Below are 20949 nucleotides of genomic sequence, written 5' to 3'. Positions count from 1 at the left end.
TGGCCAAGTTGCACAGATTTTGAGGGCCTTGTGGTGCCTAGCTGTCAAAGGCAGGTATTCAGGCTCCCTTAAAGCTCTGGCTTTCTAAGACTTAGAGGGAAAATCTTAAAAATCAAGAACATAAGACATTAATATGCACAATGCTAAAATGACTAACATCTGGTTAATATCTGGAAGGAATAAAGCAACATGGTAACTTTTAACAGGAACCACAGGAAGAGTATCTCCTGTGGTTAAGGTAATCTTGGCCGGGACTGGTGGCTAACGCCTGTAATCCCAGCACTTTGGGAGGCTGAGGTGGGCGGATCCCCTGAGGTCAGGAGTTCGAGACCAGCCTGGCCAACATGGTGAAACCGTGTCTCTACTAAAAATACAAAAAATTAGCTGGACATGGTGGTGCGTGCCTGTAATCCCAGCTACTCAGGAGGCTGACACAGGAGAATCACTTGAACCTGGGAGGCGGAGGTTGCAGTGAGCCGAGATGGTGCCACTGCCCTCCAGCCTGGGCTACAAGAGCAAAACTCTGTCTCAAAAAAGAAAAAAATTAAGGTTATCTTTTTGGTGGGGATGATGTTGTTTGTTTGTATATCTGGTCTTTAATGGATGCAGAGAGCTCTTACTGACTCAGTCACACATACAGCCATGTGAGTGGTGTAGGAAAATCATTGTAAGGAATTCAAATCTTGCTAGACTTTGAAGAAACAAGGAGCAAGAAAAGGAAGGACATTTTCCTGCCAGTTTCTGGGCTTTTGATGTAGCAGTGGCATCTGCTGAGTAACCGGTACCGGAGGACAAACACGAAAATGAATAGTAATTTGGATGCTAGTGATTAGATGGTCTCAGTTCAAGCAATCTTCAGAAAAGAGCAGCACAAGTAGAGATTTTCTTATCAGTAAGAGGTAACTGGAGTACATGCTATCTGAAATCTCAAATAAGTGGCCACTGTTTTTATTTGTAATTGTTTTCATCATGGCTCTATCTGATTTCTGAATTTACAGTTCTGTAAAGAAACTTTGTGGAAATATGAGCAGGAAAGAATAAGAAATGCATATTTTCTCACCTGCATCACCTTGGCAAACCTCTTGCTATTCCTGAGCCCATCGCAGCCTACATGGCACGGGCTTCTTTGAATGAGTAAACAAAGTATTCTGCTTTAAACAGCTTCCTGCTGGGCTCCGTGCTTGTGGATAAGGCTGTGTTTCTTTGGATCACATTCATGAGAATGAAAGCAACATTGGGGCAAAAATAACGAAAGTATGGATAATTAAGAATTTATTGTGATATGTTGTGCACTATATAGGAAGATAATCACACCAACTCAATGTTAGTGGAAATCATAAGATTTGAGAGTTTGGAAGGACTTTAGATAATAATATCTCATGCTGGTTTTGTTTTGTTTGGAGGCAAAGTCTTACTCTGGTGCCCAGGCTGGAATGTAGTGGTGCAATCTCGGCTCATTGCAGTCTTGACCTCCCAGGCTCAAGCCATCCAAATGATCCTCCTACCTCAGTCTCCTGAGTAACTGGGACTGCAAACACACACCACCACACTTGACTAATTTTTATATTTTTAGTAGAGATGGGGTTTTACCATGTTGCCAGGCTGGTCTTGACCTCCTGAGCTTAAGTGATCTGCCCGCTTTGGCCTCCCAAAGTTCCAGGATTATAGGTGTGAGCCACTGCACCCGGCCCTGGAGATAACATTTCATTTAGACCTTAGTGATCTGCCCCATAGTAGTGAATGTGTCATGCTATTCCCATGCTCATGGCGGATGTTGCTAGTCCATGAGAGGGCCTTCTTGCTACTGAGGTAGAATGTGTGCTTCCATTGCAACATAGCACTCCAAGGAGCCAACACCAGTTCATACGTGAAGAAATCTATCTGCTAATCTTTCTGCTAACACTGATCTGGTCCAGCCCTTGCATTTTTTTTTTTTTTTTTTTCCTGTAAAGGTTTTATTATGTGGGGAGGGGAGGAATTTGTCCTACTTGGCAGCCACTTTCCTCATGGAAGCCATGACCAGAATGTTGCTCGGCTCCTCTCTCTTCCTCCTCCTTGGCCTTTTCTTGATGAATTTGAGAGCCTGTTTGTCTTTGGAGACCTGTGGCAGCTCCATGGCATGTTGTATGGGGCAAAGCCACATACCTCTCAGATCACATCTCCCATGAACTTGGTGTGCTTGGTGGGATGTTCATGCCAGTGGCTGTGCCTCAGCTTGCTTGTGTTCTTGGTCACCTCGTGGCCCTTGTTTGAGGCCCAGGGCCCCGGAGTAATGCAGAGCCATGGCTGCTGCTCGTCATTGGCTGCCACAGCACTTTCATATTATGGACAAGGAGACAGAGAGGTCTGGAGATTATCTTGTTTAGTTCTACAGAACAGTGTGTCTTGACTGGTTTTGATAGATTTGAGAGAAATACTCCAGGCACTCTTGCTTATTCCTTTCCTTGCCTAATGAAGAACATGCCAAGTTCGGGATGCCATTGAATTTTCACTCAATGAAATTGGCTAGTCATACAGGAGCAGCCTAACCTTGGGCTGATCAAGAGGAGACTTCATTTTTCATTCATTCTCTGTAAGAATTTTGTAGATATTAAAGGAAAAGCCTATTGATATTGCACAAGTGTATTAGTTCTTTATGTATTGCTGTAAAAGAATCCCTGAGACTAGGCAGTTTATAAAGAAAAGATGTTCATTTGTCTCAGTTCTTCAGGCTATACAAGCACAGCACCTGCATCTTCTAGGCTTGTGATGAGGTCTCAGGAAGCTTACAATCATGGTAGAAAGCAGTAGGTATGCCCACATAGCAAGAGAGGGAACAAGAGAGAGAGGAGGTGGTGCCAAGGTCTTTTAAACAACCAACTCTCCTGTGAATAACAGTGAGAACTCATTCATTACCATAGGAAGGGGCCATCCATGAGGGATCAACTCCCATGACCCAAACACCTCCCACCAGGCCCCACCTCCAACACTGGAGATCACATTTCGACATGAGATTTGGAGGGGACACACATCCAAACCATATCAATAAGGCAACTGAGATATGGATCAAATTAGTGAACTACATTCATTTCTTTACATTCATAGAGTCTCAATTATTCCTTGTTTCATTTTTAATTCTTGTAACTTTCTTTGTGCTAGAAGACCACGCTTAATCATTCATCCTCTCTTTATGCGCTATCTATTTGTCCATTCACCCATCCATCCATCCATCCATCCACCCACCTGTCGTTAGTCCATCCATCCATCCATCCATCTATCTAATCTGTATGTTCTGCCTAATGATGAGCCTCTTAATGGAAAGAACTATATTTTATTCATCTTTGTGTTTCTTATGCCTCCTGGAACCATTCTTGTTATGCATTGATATTCAATAAATATGTATTGAATAAAAAAATCTTTAGCCTGTGATTTCTTGCCCCTTTTATCTAATCTATTTTATTAGAACACTATGAACCATTTGCCCACTTTCTTTCCAATTTGAAAAGAAGAAATTAAAAATACCTTTCTTAAAAGCTTGTGATTACCTTTTATCAGGACTTAGGCCTAAATACTCATAGCAGGTAGCTCTGAGAATACTTAAGTTTCTTGGAATCACTTGTACTTCCAGCCAAAGAAGCGAAGTACTATTGTGTTTTGGCTGAAAATGAACTCTCTTCAAGCAGCAATTTAAAAATACAATGCTTCACATTATTTTCTCTTATTATTGGTCATCCTCCTTTTTTATATGAATTATTTCTAATGACTAATGTAAAATATCAGAAATGCCTGCAGAACTATGCCTGCTTTTGCCTCAGACCTTTTTATACTGACTTATAATTGTCAGGATAGGGACCCATCCCACTCCAGCAGCCTCACACCAATTTCTCATGGCTGAACACAGAGAAAAGAACACAGCAAAGATATTTCTTCAAAATACATCTAATGAGAGTCATTCATTTTACACTTTGAATGAAAAAAACAAATTCATAAGGAAATCAGTAGCTTTTAAAGAAAAACATATTAATGATTTTAAATGTGTATGTAAACATGAAACCAAAATATATAGAAAATATTGAAACTAAAATTTTATTCTCAAGAAAAAAAAATGGGTATTTGAATTAATATTACATTCCTCCTCCGGAGTTTAGCTCTTGTTGCCCAGGCTGGAGTGCAATGGCGTGATCTTGGCTCACTGCAACCTTCACCTCCTGGGTTCAAATGATTCTCCTGCCTCAGCCTCCTGAGTAGCTGGGACTACAGGCACCTGCCACTGCGCCTGGCTAATTTTTTTTTATTTATATTTTTTGTATTTTTAGTAGAGACGGGGTTTCACCACATTGGCCAGGCTGGTCTTGAACTCCTGACCTCAGGGGATCCACCCGCCTCGCCCTCCCAAAGTGCTGGGATTACAGGCATGAGCCACTGCACCCAGCCTCATACTAGTTTTAATGTCATAGTTTAGTAGTATCCCTCCTTCACTCCCATATTTATTAACCATCTTTTATTGTGAATACCTAAAGTTATTCCTGCTGTCATGGAGCTCATATTCTGATTGTGGAGACAGGTAGTAAACAAGTAAACCGATTGATGAACATATCATTAGAAATGGTAATGATTACTATAAAGGAAATAATACAATGCTGCAATAATAGACCATAAGGGGGAACTTACCATGGATCTTCAGGTAACTATGAACAGTGTCTTTGTGGAGACTAAATTTAAGCTGAGATTCTGAGGTATGAGAAGGAGCCAGCTCTGGAAAGTGGAGAAGGAAGAGCATAGAAGAGGACCCCAGAGGCAGAAGGAGCTTGACTCGCTTGGAGAAGTCCTGGACAACCAGCTTGGTGGTTGAGGTGGAACGGGTTATGTGAAGAGCTCAAAGTGGTTGTTAGAAGCCCTGCAGGTCCTGGGAAAGGGTTTGATCTTAATTCTAACATTAATTGATTGAAGATGATTTATTTATTCATTCCCTGAAACAGAGGGATTCTATGATTGAATTTAATGTTAAAAGAGAATGGATTTGGGAAGTGGGGTAGGAATAGAAGCAAGAGAATCAGTTAAGAGGCCACACATATGCAGGTCCCAGGTGAGTAGGGCTTTGACTTGGGGCATGATAGTGAAGTTGGAGAGATAAGGACAAATTGGAATAAGCTTTTGAAGTAAAAGCCTTAGGATTTTGTGATGGATTAGATGACAGAGGAGTGAGAGAGAGAGAATCAAGATGAATGCCAAGTTTCTAGCTTAAGCAACTGGATAAATGGGGTTTATGAAGTGAGAAACACAGGAGGAACAAATAGAGGGAGAAATCATGCACTCAGATTGGTACCTCCTGGGTTGGAGCTCCTGCGGGAAATCTAAGTGGCGATATTGAGTAGACACAGGGATATATGGGTCTGGAGTAAGAGATGAGTGGGCCAGTGATAATCACATCCAGAGAGATCTGTGTTCATCAGCATGACTGGCACCATGGACATGAGGGAAATGGCATAAAGAGAATAGAGAGAACAGCAGTAGGCTTTGAAAACTTCCAGCAGTTATAGTTTAGGAAGAAGGTGATAAGCCAGCAGAGGGGGTTGAGAGGAAATGAGTAGTCAGAAAATTAGAAGAAAAAGAGAAGTGTGCAACATTATGGGATCCAAGTCACATATTCAGCCAAGTAGTAGCTGGCATGATTGATTTCTTCTGAGGGGCAAAGTTAAAAGACTGCAGTGGGGGCCGGGGTCATTGGTGACCTTCACAAGGGCCATTTTGGTGGAGCTGTGGGGATAGAAGGCAGGTCAGTGGGTTAAAGTTTGAACAATATCATAAGGAACGGGTGAGATGGTACATAGGGAGGTCTTGCAAAAAGCCAAAAGGTCTGCACAAAGAAAAGGGATTTGTAGTAGTCGGTGCCTTCAGATAGTAATGGATGTGCTTTTTTCATTCTGTTTTTAAATTGGCCCTCCTTCAAAAAGCAAAAACAAAACCAAAAAAGGGAAGGGAGGGAGGGAGAAAGAAATGAAAGAGAATAATGAGAAATGAAAAAGAAAACTAGAAACCTATAGACAACTCTTTGAAGTTATTTGTCTAGAAGTCAGGCAGATAGATTGCGAGGTAACTTAAGGGGGAAATGGCAATGAGACAGAATTAAGACAATTAGGATATGACGGTACACTTTCGGAAATGGTTTAAGTAGGAAGAAGTATTTGATTCAGGGGATAATATAAAAAGTAAAGTTCTAAAGAGGCCCAAACTCCCTGATTTGGGGAAAGGTTTTTAGGTTATTAATATAGATGGTGAAACTGAGACAGAAAAATGGTGAATCCTTGGTCTAGGATTAAGTATTATGATAAGCCACCAAGAGGGAGCATTTTAAACTCAAAATGCATTATTGGCTGACACAGTCTTGTACTTGCCAAAAATTTTATAAACTTACTAAATTTTTGCAGGCATTCTCCTTGATAAATAATTAAACAAGTATCATATGTGTCCATTGAAGTTATTATTAGACACAGCCATCTGGTGCAACACCACTTCTCCCTTTTGAGTAATTTCTCCTCCTAAAGAGTCAGTTTACATGTCTAAAGCTCATTTATATGCCATGATTTCATATCTTTGTGCCGTAACTCATTCTAAATATTTACTTTGGCTAATTAATTGATTATTGTGAAACTGACTGAAGGCTGCATGGCTTTTAGAAATGATGAGAATGATTATTTCTCCTGCTGAGAAATAATGCCGCACCTCCCCCATTCAGACGTGCTCTCCAAGTATATACAACACATGTAGATAATAGACCTCTCATAATCCTTACCTCATTTTCAGCACTCACACTGTATCTTATATTTGCACATAAGTTATTTGTTCTTTCACACAGGCTAGGTCAGAAGACCAAAAATTTTTTTTTGTTCTCCCCTTCTCCCCCTCTGTCAAGTGTAGTAGAAGCAGTGTTATCATCTCCAGGGAAGAATAGGACAGCCATTGTTTCCCTAGACCCTACTGGCTTGGCTCCATGAAATGGGGTTCTATGTCTAAATAAAGAGATATTTTCACTTAAACAAGATGACTGTATTTAGCCTTGTGAAATTCCAACAAGTTGCATCATGATTTTTCAGGCATATGAACTTATGGCTACAGAAAGTTAAATTCCTTTACTTCTTTGACCTTCAGTTTCCTCATTAGAAAATGGGACTATCAATAATATCTATCTTTCTTTCTTCCTTTTCTTTCAAAGATCATATGTATTGTGGATAATGTCATTTTTAAAAAAGGAAATAAGGAGATGTTTTGGAGTCAGTAAAGCCCTCTACGTGGATTAAGTATTCTAACTGTTGATCCCTTCTCAGCGTTTCTGGAGCTGATTCAGAGGAATGCATATTTTAAATTTTGATATTTCCAAAATTGCCCTGTATAAAATTTAAACCCATTTTACACTCACACCAATAGGGGCTATTTAAAATAATTTTAACTTTTACTAGCTCCATGGATGAATGATATCACACATCTGTTTCCATTACTTTGACTACTCTGTTGGTAGTCTTTGAGCTGTTCCCAGTTTTTCAATAGTATCAATAACTCTGCAATTAGTATCTTTGACTTCTTATTTCCCATTTGGACTATTTCTTTAAGGTCAATTGCCAGGTCAACAGATGACATGGTCATTTAGTTACTGTTGAGACATCACAAAATTACTTCCAAAAGAGTTTTTCTAGTTATATTCTTATCAACAGAGACACTTACTTGAATGTTTGCTATTTAGTTTCCCTGCTAAATCTGGGTGTAATTAAAATTACTTTTGTTATTTAGTAAGTTAATTTTGTTAATTTAGTAAAAGATGCTGCCTTCTTATTGCCCAAGAACTATAACTTTAAGGGCCTCCTAATGATACCACAGCCAGATGGAAGCCTGGCAGTGGCACCAGTGGTTTGTTTTCTGTTCTTTTCACCTGCTAGTTAATAATTAGGCAGTATTTCCAGACTCACAGTTGGATAAGATTGAACAGCTCTTGTTCAGCTGTTAATGATTCAGAGACACCTTCCTCTGCCTCTCCACCTATCAAAATTTTACTAGCTTCTCCAAGGGTAGCCTCAGGTCCCACTTCATTCTAATAGCCTTCCCTGGTAGCTCTGGCCAATTTCAGAGATGCTCTCTCCTACCCACCCAAAAGCAGTTAGTCCTTTTATTTGCTCTGCTGATAGGATTTTGTGAAATGGATACACTCCACATCCCAGGTGGTGTTAACATCATGCCTTTTCTCTTTAGTAGGTTTCACTGTTTATGAGCAGAGACACTTCCTAGTGCAGTGCTAGCCACATATAGGTGCATAATTAATACTGTCAGTCATGTTGAACTGAGTTCCTTGTCAAACAGGTTTTACCCCAAAGAGTAATGGAGTACAAAGAAACACTGTACTCTTCCCTCACAAGTCATTTTTAGAACTCTGAACAGGCAAATCAAATTTATTAATATAGGTGGCTTTCAGATATTACTTTTTTCATATTGTTCTGATTTGCTTTTTAGGTATCTTTCCCTAATGGTCTTTTCCTGTTTAGTCTTCTGGCTTATTCCACTGAGCAAGATAAATTTCTCTTCAAACAAAATAACTTAAGCATCCTCATGAAATGGGTTGAGTTTCTTTCTATTTAGATCATGTCTCTTAAGTGACACCAATCTGGCAGCCTTCATTGTTGTTACTGACTCTGTCTCTAATGTTAGCATTTTCCAACTCTGCTATTTTCAGAATAGACCTGTTCATGTCATTCATGTGTTTTTATTAGTAACCTCCGGTTTCATTGACATACTGAGCTTCTCCAGCTGGGGAAAAGCTTCCACCCACCTATGGTTAACTTTTCCTGAGCAGTCTGAAGTACTTCCAAACATTAATATCCAATTTTACCTCCTATACTGAGATTTCTATGCCACTGATTCTCTAGTCTGAATCCTTGTCAAATGTTCGAAAGCACCAGTTATGTATATGTCTGTCTATGTTTTCACATATGTATCTATAAATGTTTATATATGTATATACGTATTTACATATGTATATATGTGTGTATTTTACATATTTATATGTTTATGCATATATGTGTATATGTTTTTATATATGTAAGTGTGTGTGCATGCGTATGTTTATATATCTCCTCTAGCAATCAGAATAAAATTAAAACTACAGAGATTTTTAAACCTTTCTTTTTCGCCTTTCAACACTTTTAAATGACTGTTCAAGCAAAAAGTCAATAGGCATAAAAGACAGTAGTTATCCAGTTGAGTAGTGGGGATGAGGAGGCCCTTGGGAATCCCCTGTTGGATCTCATATCTGTCTCAGAATGTCACTCATATCTGTTACCCCTTACCCACCAGGCTCTGTCCACACTGGCCTCCTTTTAGTTCTGAAACATGCTAGGCTTGCTCTTGCCTTCGGGCCTTTGCTCCCTGTCTTCCCTCTGCCTATAATCTCCTCCTCCATATCTTCCCACCACAGGCCAGCTCCTTGTTTTTAGGAACTGAACTCAAAAGTTCTTTTCCAGACAGACCATCTTAACCAATCAAATGGCTTCCTCCCTCCTCTCTCACCCCAGGTAACTCTCCTACATCCCTGTAAGTGGCACTTAGCACAATCTGAAAGTAACTTCTTTCTTTACCTTTTGATTATGTCTATCAATCCTCACTGGGAGGTAAGCTTCCAGAAAGTAAGAAGCAAGTCTGTCCTGTTCAAAGTTGCATCTCCAGTTCCTAAAACAATGCCTGGCATATGGAAGGTACTTATTAATACTTGCTGGGGGAAAAAATATTTTAATAAATCATTTGCTTTAGAGGACTCTAAATCTTTTCATATAATTTTCTTCTCCCATTTCTAAATTAATTGGAGTTGTTTTTCAACATTCCATTTTTTTAAAGGTGTTCCACTAGCTTTTTTCTATAATGTTACCAGGTCAAGTTTTGATATTTAAACTCCAGAATTTGAAAGCTTGTTGTCAAAAGTTGGCTGCAATGAATAAACTAAAGTGTGTTAGCATCAATTCTAAACATGTTAAGAAAACAACCAAGGAGAAATTTCTATTTATAAAGTGAGTGAAGTGTCTAAATTAATTTCTCAAAAAGAATCCCCAAGACAATCATATTCTTGGACCATTTAGATTCTAATATCAAAAAGTAATTTTATTTCTGATTTTTTAATTGTTCAAACACAATGCTTACCATTTTACATCCAAGTCAACAATGGGTGGCTAAAAGTGGTCTTTGGTGAACATTAGTTTCAACTGACTTTCTTCACTTACAGATATACTGAATGGGGAGCAGCTGTCAAACACATTATTTCCTTAGGAAAATCACCTTAATATGATATTGTGATTTGTGTTGTTTTCATTCCTTTATCATAGAAGAGTGTTCCCAGGCTGAACTAGACTTTTTAGACCTAAAAATCATTCTATATAAAGTTAAATTTTCCCATAGACCTGTCCATTCTCCTTAAATAATGCTCTTGGGAAAACAACGACAACATTGTTACAAAGAAATTTCATACATCCTCAGCACATCCCTGTAAGGACACAGAGGGATGTGTAACATGAATCCTGTCTCTTCCATTTTCCATCAAAGAATTTTTTTGTTGTTGTTTAAAGAACCTAGAATGTACCAAGGAAAGTTTTGTTTGTTTGTTTTGTTTTTGAGACAGAATCTTGCTCTGTCGCCCAGGCTGGAATGCAGTGGAACAGTCTCAGCTCACTGCATCCTCCACCTCCAAGGCTCAATTGATTCTCCTGCCTCAGGCTCCAGAGTAGCTGGGATTACAGGCACCGGCTCCCACACTCAGCTAATTTTTGTATTTTTAGTAGAGACGGGGTTTCACCATGTTGGCCAGGCTGGTCTCAAACTCCTGACCTCGAGTGATCTGCCTGCCTCGGCCTCCGAAAGTGCTGGGATTACAGGTATGGGCCATGGTGCCCGGCCCCAAGGAAAGTTTTAATAACGTAATTTTATTATAAAAATTTGAATACACGAAGGTATAAATAAGCAAAAATTGTCATTTGAAGATGCAGAAATAACCACTACATGTATCTTGTTGTATTTCCTTCCAATTTCTTTTTCTACAAATGTATAAACAAATGTGTTCAATCCTAAAAACTTGATATCATTCCAAATATATAGTTGTTTATCATTTTTTCATACCAATGAAGAAAAAATGGCAAAATTTTCTCATGTCAATAAATACCTTTTGAATGCTAGCTACACATATTGTTAGCCCAGCCCTCAAATTCTCACCAAAACTACTATTATTGTTTCTTTAAATATTTGCTAATGTGTGAAAAATATCTTGCTTTTATTTGAACTTTTCCAAATCTTAATTTACCATATCTATTTCTTCTCTTTTAAATTTCCCTTTTGTTTTTTACTTATTATCTGTTGAAACATTTTCTTTTTTTCTTGTTGATTTACTAGGGTTCTTTGTTGTGGATTCTGCCCCTTTACAAAATAGGTCATATATGTTGCAAACATTTTTACTTTAAGGTTTGAATTGATTTAGGCTGTTGTGTTTTTATAGAATTGTTACTTAATATAAAAGTTAATGATTTTAAGTTTCCTCTCAAAATTAATCTTGAGAGTATTCTAAGAGTTATTTATTGATATTATAAGATAAAATTTTCTCCTGCTTATAGATAATTACTTTTTAATTTTTAATTATGAAATATCCCACATGTGCAGAAAAAACGACTCATTTAAGCATCAGAGAACCTTTCCCTGCCATCCAGAAAGCGGGGCACCTTCCACTAGATCCCAGTGCCACAGTCCTTCCAGTTCCAGTAGTGCCATGATGCCAACATACCACACGCTTTTTTTTCCCTGAGCTTTCTACACAATATCCTTCTCTAAGAAAGTAACCAATGAACAGCCTTGTTTGAATCAGGGTACCTAGTTGGGGCCAAGGAAAAAACCGGGAAACAACTGATCATCCTTTCAAGTATATTATCCTGCCACTGAGAGATGACCCAGCAATGAGGATTGCTATCTCTGTGTTCAGGTGTGACAAGGAAACTATGTTTCACCCAGCAGTACTTAAGACTATCCTTTTAATGGTTTCAAAGACAGTGTGCTGTTGGAAACTCTGCCTCCTGACAGATTTGTTTTCTCCTGAATGCCTTTGGTTAGAGCACACCACTACCTTTTGGGTTGAAAAGGTGCAGGGCATAGTAGAAAAACCTGGCTAAGAGCCATGTAGTTCTATTCAGAAATGTTTGTCTCAGCCACGTGAACTGAGGGAAATTATTTAATTTCTCTGAGTCCCAGTTTTGTTATCTGGAAAATGGAAGTTATATCATCTAATTCACGGGGTTATGGGAATGAATAAGATAATATATAGATGCATTTTACACACTGCAGTGTGTAGAAGGTACTCAGTAATGGGTGGTATTAATATAATTATTGTTATTTGATAGGCTCGTCTTGTATTGTTCTCTCTCCCAGAAGATTTTGCTGCATTGTTAGAGGAAGTATTTCTATTTCTTGTTCCTACTGTGCTTGCCATAAGGAGGCAGCTTAGAGTAGCTGCTGTCATTCATTCTCTACAAATGTTATTGTGTCAACAAAGCTGTATTAATAATAATAATTGTTTGCATTATTGTGTATGTGCCAGGCATTTTTCTAAGCATCTCAGTCCTTATCTAATCCTCACCCAGTGAAATCAGTGCTGTTATTACTTCATTTTTGGGAATAAGCACACCAGGGCACAGAGAAGCTAAGTAATCTGTTTGAAGTCACACTGCTAGTGAGTGGTGCAGCTGGGATGTGAACACAGGCAGTCCGGCTCCACTGCCGATCAGTCTCATGCATTGTGTCCTGCTGCCTCCCTGTAGTGGCAGCCTTTACATTCTGGGACACTTAACTTAGAAAGGTGTGAAAACACCTTCTGGAAGGAGAGAAGAAGGATGCTCAGAATTGAGAGTCATTAACCTGCAGGGTGGTGTCCAGAAGGAGAAAGCCATTGCCAAACAAATTCATGCATTCTACTAGCAACACACTGGCTTTGTATTTCTTTCAATAAAGAATCTCCACAGTGCTGGGAGAATTCCTGTTGATGGTAATGGTGTCATTGCTCGTTTTGCTGAGAATCCTTTCTGTAATTGCAGCCCTATAAACAACAGCAGCAGGAGGCCATGAGGGAAGTCTTTGTGGAGAGTACCATGGGGTCTGTCGCCTTTGAGTAAATAGACCCTATTTATTGAGCATGCAGAATTTATTTAAAATACTAGTTCTAAGGGAAGCAAACAGAAGCATACATGGATTTCCTATGGATTGCAAACCCAAAATAATAATAGTGCAATATTAATAATACTTACACTAGCTTTATCTTAATATTCATTTTAGCACCCAGAATGATGTTTCTCTCCTCAATTCTATTTTAATCTGAAATATAAACAGCTTAAGGTTTGCTTGCCTTGAATCATTATTACCGTGAAGTTGAGCCATCTGTGTTTTTCTTATTCTGCTCATGGCTCCAAGGAGAAGTCTTGAAATTTAACAAGTTGGGAGAAGAATTTCTGTGGAGTAAATTCAGATAATACAATGACACCTAAAACCCTGCAAGTTTTTATCTTATTTTGGAGAAATTTCCTCTCTTGGATTGTGTTGAGAGTGAGAATTAGCATCACTGTACCAAATCATCGACAGTCTTCAAAACCCTTTGAGGTCTGGTACCATGTTTTACACTAGATTTTGTTCAGTTCATCCATAATCCCCAATATGCTGCTTGTTGACTTCTAAAACTATAGAATTGGCATATAACTGGCTGTGTTTGTTTAATTTGAGATCTATTAAGTATCTCTTGTTAGGAAACTAAAAAGCTTTATATATGCATATCTGATGCTTTTAAGTTGATGCCAGGGAGGACAACCATGCCCTCCTATCATGCATTCCCTAGTTGAAACCAAGACCTTGGCTGGATATAGCTTGTTCACTGTGGCAGTGTTTTCATTTTTACCTATGACCTAAAGTATCTGTTATATTTTATAGTTTTAATGAATTGACATACAATAAATTGTACATATTTAAATTCTACAATTTTGTAAGTTTTGACATATGTATATACTTGTGAAATCATCACAATCAAAATAATGGACATATCAGCCACACCAAAACATTTCCTGTTCCCTTTGTTATCTCTTCCTCCTACCTACTCAGACCCTCTCTCTTACTCATCCCCATCCTGAGACAACCACTGATCTTCTGTCTCTACAAATTATTTTGCATTTTCTAGAATTTTATGTAAATGAAACCTATAGAATGTACTCAGTTTCTGGTTTCTTTCACTCAATATAGTTATTCTGAAAGTCACGCATGTTGTCATGTATCCTGATGGCTGAATAGAAATAGAGTGGATATCCTTGCCTTGTTTCTGACCTTATGAAGAAATACCATTTTAAGTATGATCCTATGTGTAGTTTTAAAGTACATGATCTTTACTGAGGAAATTTCCTTTGATTTTTAGTTTACTAAGAGAATGGATGTCAGATTTTCATCAGATGCTTTTTCTGCAACTATTGAGATGATCGTGTGTGTGTGTTTTTCTTTTTTAGTCTACTACTTTGGTAAATTACATGAATTAATTTTTAATGGTTTTTTTTTAATTTATGAAGTATTTGTTGATCATTCTTGGGTGTTTCTCAGAGAGGGGGATATGGGAGGGTCATAGGATAATAGTGGAGAGAACGTCAGCAGATAAACACATGAACAAAGGTCTCTGGTTTTCCTAGGCAGAGGTCCCTGCGGCCTTCTGCAGTGTTTGTGTCCCTGGGTACTTGAGATTAGGGAGTGGTGATGACTCTTAAAGAGCATGCTGCCTTCAAGCATGTGTTTAACAAAGCACATCTTGCACCGCCCTTAATCCATTTAACCCTGAGATGACACAGCACATGTTTCAGAGAGCAGGGGGCTGGGGGAAAGGCCACAGATCAACAGCATCCCAAGGCAGAAGAATTTCTCCTAGTCAGAACAAAATGGAGTCTCCTATGCCCACCTCTTTCTACACAGACACAGCAACAATCTGATCTCTCCTTCCTTTCCCCACACTTCCCCCCCTTCTTTTCAACAAAACCGCCATCGTCCTCATGGCCCGCTCCCGATGGTCGCTGTCTCTTCGGAGCTGTTGGGTACACCTCCCAGACGGGGCGGCCGGGCAGAGGCGCTCCTCACCTCCCAGACGGGGCGGCCGGGCAGAGGCGCTCCTCACCTCCCAGACAGGGCGGCCGGGCAGAGGCGCTCCTCACTTCCCAGATGGGGCGGCCGGGCAGAGGCGCTCCTCACTTCCTCCCAGACAGGGCGGCCGGGCAGAGGCGCTCCTCACTTCCCAGACGGGGCGGCCGGGCAGAGGCGCTCCTCACATCCCAGATGGGGTGGCAGCCGGGCAGAGGCGCTCCTCACTTCCCAGACGGGGCGCCGGGCAGAGACGCTCCTCACCTCCCAGATGGGGTGGCAGCCGGGCAGAGGCGCTCCTCACTTCCTCCCAGACGGGGTGGCGGCCAGGCAGAGGCACTCCTCACTTCCCAGACGGGGTGGCCGGGGAGAGGCGCTCCTCACTTTCCAGACAGGGCGGCCGGGCAGAGGTGCTCCTCACTTCCTCCCAGACGGGGTGGCGGCCGGGCAGAGGCGCTCCTCACCTCCCAGACGGGGCGGCCGGGCAGAGGCGCTCCTCACCTCCTAGACGGGGTGGCCAGGCAGAGGCGCTCCTCACTTCCCATACGGGGTGGCGGCCGGGCAGAGGCGCTCCTCACTTCCCAGATGGTGCAGCCGGGCAGAGGCGCTCCTCACTTCCTCCCAGACGGGGTGGCGGCCAGGCAGAGGCGCTCCTCACTTCCCAGATGGGGCAGCCAGGCAGAGGGGCTCCTCACATCCCAGATGATGGGCGGCCAGGCAGAGACGCTCCTCACTTCCTAGATGGGGTGGCGGCGGGGCAGAGGCTGTAATCTTAGCACTTTAGGAGGCCAAGGCAGGAGGCTGGGAGGTGGAGGTTGTAGCGAGCCGAGATCACGCCACTGCACTCCAGCCTGAGCACCACTGAGCATTGAGTGAGCCAGACTCCGTCTGCAATCCCAGCACCTCGGGAGGCCGAGGCAGGCAGATCACTCGAGGCCAGGAGCCGGAGACCAGCCCGGTCAACACAGCGAAACCCCGTCTCCACCAAAAATACAAAAACCATTCTGGCGTGGCGGCCTGCGCCTGCAATCCCAGGCACTCGGCAGGCCAAGGCAGGAGAGTCACAGGAGCCCGAGGCAGGGAGGTTGCAGCGAGCTGAGATCACGGCAGTACAGTCCAGCTTCGGCAACAGAGGGAGACCGAAGAAAGGGGAGAGGGAGACAGAGAGGGAGAGGGAGAGGGAGACCGGAGAGGGAGAGGGAGAGGGAGACCGGAGAGGGAGAGGGAGAGGGAGACCGGAGAGGGAGAGGGAGAGGGAGACCGGAGAGGGAGAGGGAGAGGGAGACCGGAGAGGGAGAGGGAGAGGGAGACCGGAGAGGGAGAGGGACCGGAGAGGGAGAGGGAGAGGGAGACCGGAGAGGGAGAGGGAGAGGGAGACCGGAGAGGGAGAGGTACTTTTTAATGTTAAACCAACCTTGTATCTCTGGGATAAACTCTACTCGGTCATGATGTATTATTCATTATACTATATTCAATTTGCTAAAATTTTGTTTAGAATTTTGCATCAAAGTTCATGCTGAATGTTGTCTATAGTTTTTGTTTCTTCTAATGTTTTTATCTGATTTAAGTAACAAAAGTAATGCTGGAATCATAAAGCAAATTGGAAGGTATACCCTTTTCTTTAATTTTCTGGAAGAGTTTGTGTAGAATTAGTATTATTTTTTCCTTAATATTTAACTTCTACTAGAGTAGGATTCTCTCGCAAAGTCATCTAGGCATGAAGTTTCCTTGTGGGAATAATTGTAACTACAAAGTCTACTTCTTTAATAGATACAGGGCTATATAGATTATTTATTTTTCTTTCAATGAGCTTTGGTAATTTGTGTTTTTCAAGAAATCTATTCCAAGTTGTTAAATTTATTGACATACAATTTTTGTAATATACCTTGATATTTATGTATGGGAACTGTAGTTATGTTACATTCTTTATGTCTAATATTAGCAGTTTGTATCTTCTCTGCTTTCCTTCCTAAGGCTGGCTGGAGGCTTATCAATTTCATTGATCTTCACAAAGAACTAGCATTTGGTTTCATTGATTTTCTCTATAGTTTTTCTGTTTCACTAATTCCTGTTCTTAATTTTTTTTTTTCTGCTTATTTCAGGCTCAATTTGCTCTTTTTTTTTTAAGGTTTTTTTTTTTTTTGTAAGGTAGAAGCCATGGTCATTGATGTAAGACCTTTCTTCTTTTCTAATATAAGCATTTAGTGCCTTAAACATTTTTAAAGTACTGTTTTAGCTGCATATCATGAATTTTTGTTTTGATTCACAATACTTCTAAATTTCCCTTTTGGTTTCTTGTTTGACCTATAGGCTATTCAGAAATGTGTTATTTATTTTCTAATTATTTGGTGACTCTCTAGATATTTTTCATCACTATTTTATAATTTAATACTATTGTGGTCTCAGAATACACTTTATATGATTTGTGTTTTTTGTAATTTTATTAAGGTTTGGTTTATGCCCGGAATATGGCCAATCTTGATAAATATACCCATGTAATCTTGAGAAGAATATGTTTTCTGGTTTTGTTGGGTGAAGTACTCCATAAATGTCAGTTAGGTCAAATTGGTTGATATCATTTAAATTTTTATATCCTTACTGATTTTCTATATACTTGTTCTAGCAATTATTAAGAGAGGGTTGTTGAAATTTCTGACTGTTAATTGTGGATTCATCTACTTCAGCGTTCCATTTTATTAGTTTTTATTTCACATATGTTGAAGTCCTGTTATTCAGTGAATAAATATTTGGGATTGTTATATTTTCTTGTTTAATTGACCTCTTTATCATTATGAAATGACTCATTTATCCATAATTATATTTTTTATCTGAAATTCACCTTTCCTAATATTAGCATGCCCCCTTTCCAGCTTTCTTTTGATTAATGTTAGCATGGTGTATTTTTTTCCGTCCTTTTATTTTTAACTTATTTATGACTTCGTATTAAAAGTGAGTTTCTTATGAGTAGCATATAGTTTTTACATCCAATCTGATATATTGGATTGATCTCTGCCTTTGGGTATTTATTTAGACTATTCATATTTAATATGATTATCAGTGTGATTGGGTTAAATCAATCTTAATAATTGATTTTATTCTTTTTTTATTCCAATTTTCTATTTGTCTGCCACCTTTTGGATTTAGTATCTTTATGATTTCAATTTTATCTCCTTTGTTGGCTTATCTCTTCATATATATTGTAAGAACTATATACTTTTGTATTATGTTTGCTGTCATATATTTTACTTCCATATATATTATAAACCCAAAATACATTGTGAGTATTTTTGCTCTTTTCAGGCAATTATTTTTTAAAGAGTTCAAAAATAAGTAAAAAATTGTTTTTTTTCTATTCAACCACATATTTGCCATTTCCGATATTCTTTATTCCATTGTGTAGATCAAGATTTACAGCTCATCATTTTTCTCTGCCTAGAGGAATTCCTTTTTAATATTTCTTATAGTGTAGATCTGCTGGTGATGGATTGTTTCAGCTTATTATGTCAGAAAAAGTCTTTCTGTCACTTTCATTTTGAAAGATGTTTTCACTGGGTAAAGAAAAAGTTAAAGAAAAGATTTTTTTTTAATTTCAGTTCTTTAAAGGTGCTATTCTAGTGTCTTCTGGCTTACATTGTTTCCAACAAGAAATATACTCTTATTTTTATCTTAGTTCCTCTGTATGTAATATGTCTTTTTTTCATGGATGCTCTTAAGAGTTTGTCTTTATCATTGATTTTAAGTAACTTCGTTATGATGTGCCCTCATATACTTTTATTAATGTTTCTTGTGCCTTCTATTCTCGAGTTTCTTAGACCTGTGAGCTTATAGTTTCTATCAAATTTGGATAATCTTCAGCCATTATTTGTTCAAATATTTGTTCTTGCCCCACCCTCTTCAAGTAATTTAATTACAAATATATTAGACTCCTTGCAGTTGTCCCACAGCCCTTTTATGTTCTGTTCATTTTGTTGTTGTCTTTTTTCTCCATGTTTCATTTGAATAGTTTCTATTGCTTTTCTTTGAGTTTACTAACTTTTTAAATAAATCATCTAATCTGCTGTTAATTTCATACAGTATATTTTTTATCTCATACATTGTACTTCTCATCCCTACAAGTACATTCTGAGTCTTTTTTTAATCTTCCATCTCTCTATTTAATATGTTAAATCTTCCTTCTGCCTTCTTGAACACATGGAACACAGTTATGAATATTTAATATTTTTGTCTACTAATTCTGTCATCTATGTGTTATTTATTTTTTTGTTCTACTGTTTTATTTTTATCATTATTATTGGTCACATTTTCCTGCTTCTTTATATGCCTGGTATGTAATTTCTCCTTTTATTCATTTTTTACTATTGCTATAACAAGTAGCCACAAACTTAGTGGCTTAAAAACAACACAAATTTATTATCTTGTAGTACTGTAGGTTGGAAATCTCATGCAAATCTCACTGGGCTAAAATCAAGATGTCATCGGGGCTGCATTTCTTTCTGGAGGCTCCAGAGGAGAATCTATTTTTTTGCCTTTTCCATCTTCTAGATGTTACCTATGTTTTTTGGCTCATTGCTCTCTTCCATCTTCAAAACTGGTAATGGAGGGTTGAATTCTTCATACATCAAATTACTCCAGCCTTCTCTTCTGCCTCCCTCTTCCCCTTTTTAGGACTCTTGTGATTATATTGTGCCCCCATCAATAATCCAGAATAATCTGTCATAAAGTTAGCTGATTAGCAATCTTAATGCCATCTGTATCCTTAATTCCTTTGACATGTAAAATAATATATTCAGAGGTTTTGGAATTATCCTGTCATACCTGGTAATTTTTCATTGGTTACCAGACATTGTGAATTTTATCTTGTTAGGTGCTGGGTATTTTTGTATTCTCATATCCGTGAAGTTTATTTTAGGACCCATTTAAGTTACTGGGAAGCAGTTGAACCTTTTGAGGCTTGCTTTTAAGTTTTGTTATGAGAGATCACGGCAGCTTTTTGTCTAGGGCTAGTTTTGTCCTACTACAAAGGTGATACCATTCTGAGTATCCTACCCAATAGCCTCATGAATTATGAGGCTTTTCTACTCTAACTGATGAAAATAGTCTTTTGTAATCTTTATGGATTATTCCTTCTAAACCTTTTGGGTGTTTCTTTCTTCAGCTTAGTGTAGTTTTATCACACACATACACTGATTAGTTCTCAACTCAAGACTTGCTTTATATCTCCAAGGAGAGATGTGTTTGTATGCACACATGTGTGCAATTCTCTTCTCTCTGATACTTTACTCTATGAACTCTAAGCTGCCATCCTAAACTACCAACTATTTCTTTACTCGGGGAGACTGTCAGACTTTTCCAGAGTTCCTCTTCCCTGTGCTATAGCCTGGAAACTCTCCTGGCAATAAGCTGGGGCAATCATATGGCTCACTTTGTTTGTTTTACTTCTTTCATGAATCGTTGTCTTGCATTACCTCATGCCCAGTATCTGAAAACCATGTTTCATATACTTTATCTGGCTTTTTAGTTGTTTCAGGTGGGAGAACATATCCAGTCACTGTTACTCTCTCCTTGCCAGAGTAAAAGTCAAACATTTGGTATTTGCCAAACATTTCATTTTGATATGGGCAACAATGATGCCTAAATATTTAACAAATGATAGGTCTTGGGCACTGACCAAGCGGAACAGATGCTGGCCTAAAACTGTGATATGGCCATACTGGTGTTTACCAGCTAAAGGTCCATCTTGTCCTGTGTTCTGGCCAGACCCTGTCATCCATCCAATTTAGGGTTTTATCATTGACAGCCCTGGTGAGA

The 20949-nt window shown here is 39.3% G+C and overlaps 1 protein-coding gene and 1 pseudogene across 23 annotated transcripts in view; one reads left to right on the top strand and one right to left on the bottom strand.

Moving 5' to 3' along the window:
• ENOX1 (ecto-NOX disulfide-thiol exchanger 1) overlaps positions 1-20949 on the top strand; it is a 570778-nt gene that overhangs the window by 386763 nt on the left and 163066 nt on the right. The window lies entirely within an intron of this gene.
• LOC129011799 (large ribosomal subunit protein eL36-like) lies at positions 1985-2284 on the bottom strand (annotated as a pseudogene).

Source organism: Pongo pygmaeus, chromosome 14 (genome assembly GCF_028885625.2).
Source record: "Pongo pygmaeus isolate AG05252 chromosome 14, NHGRI_mPonPyg2-v2.0_pri, whole genome shotgun sequence".
NCBI classification, from domain to species: Eukaryota; Metazoa; Chordata; class Mammalia; order Primates; family Hominidae; genus Pongo; species Pongo pygmaeus.
Note: the sequence above shows the minus strand (reverse complement) of the source record. Positions and strands in the feature narration are given on the sequence as shown.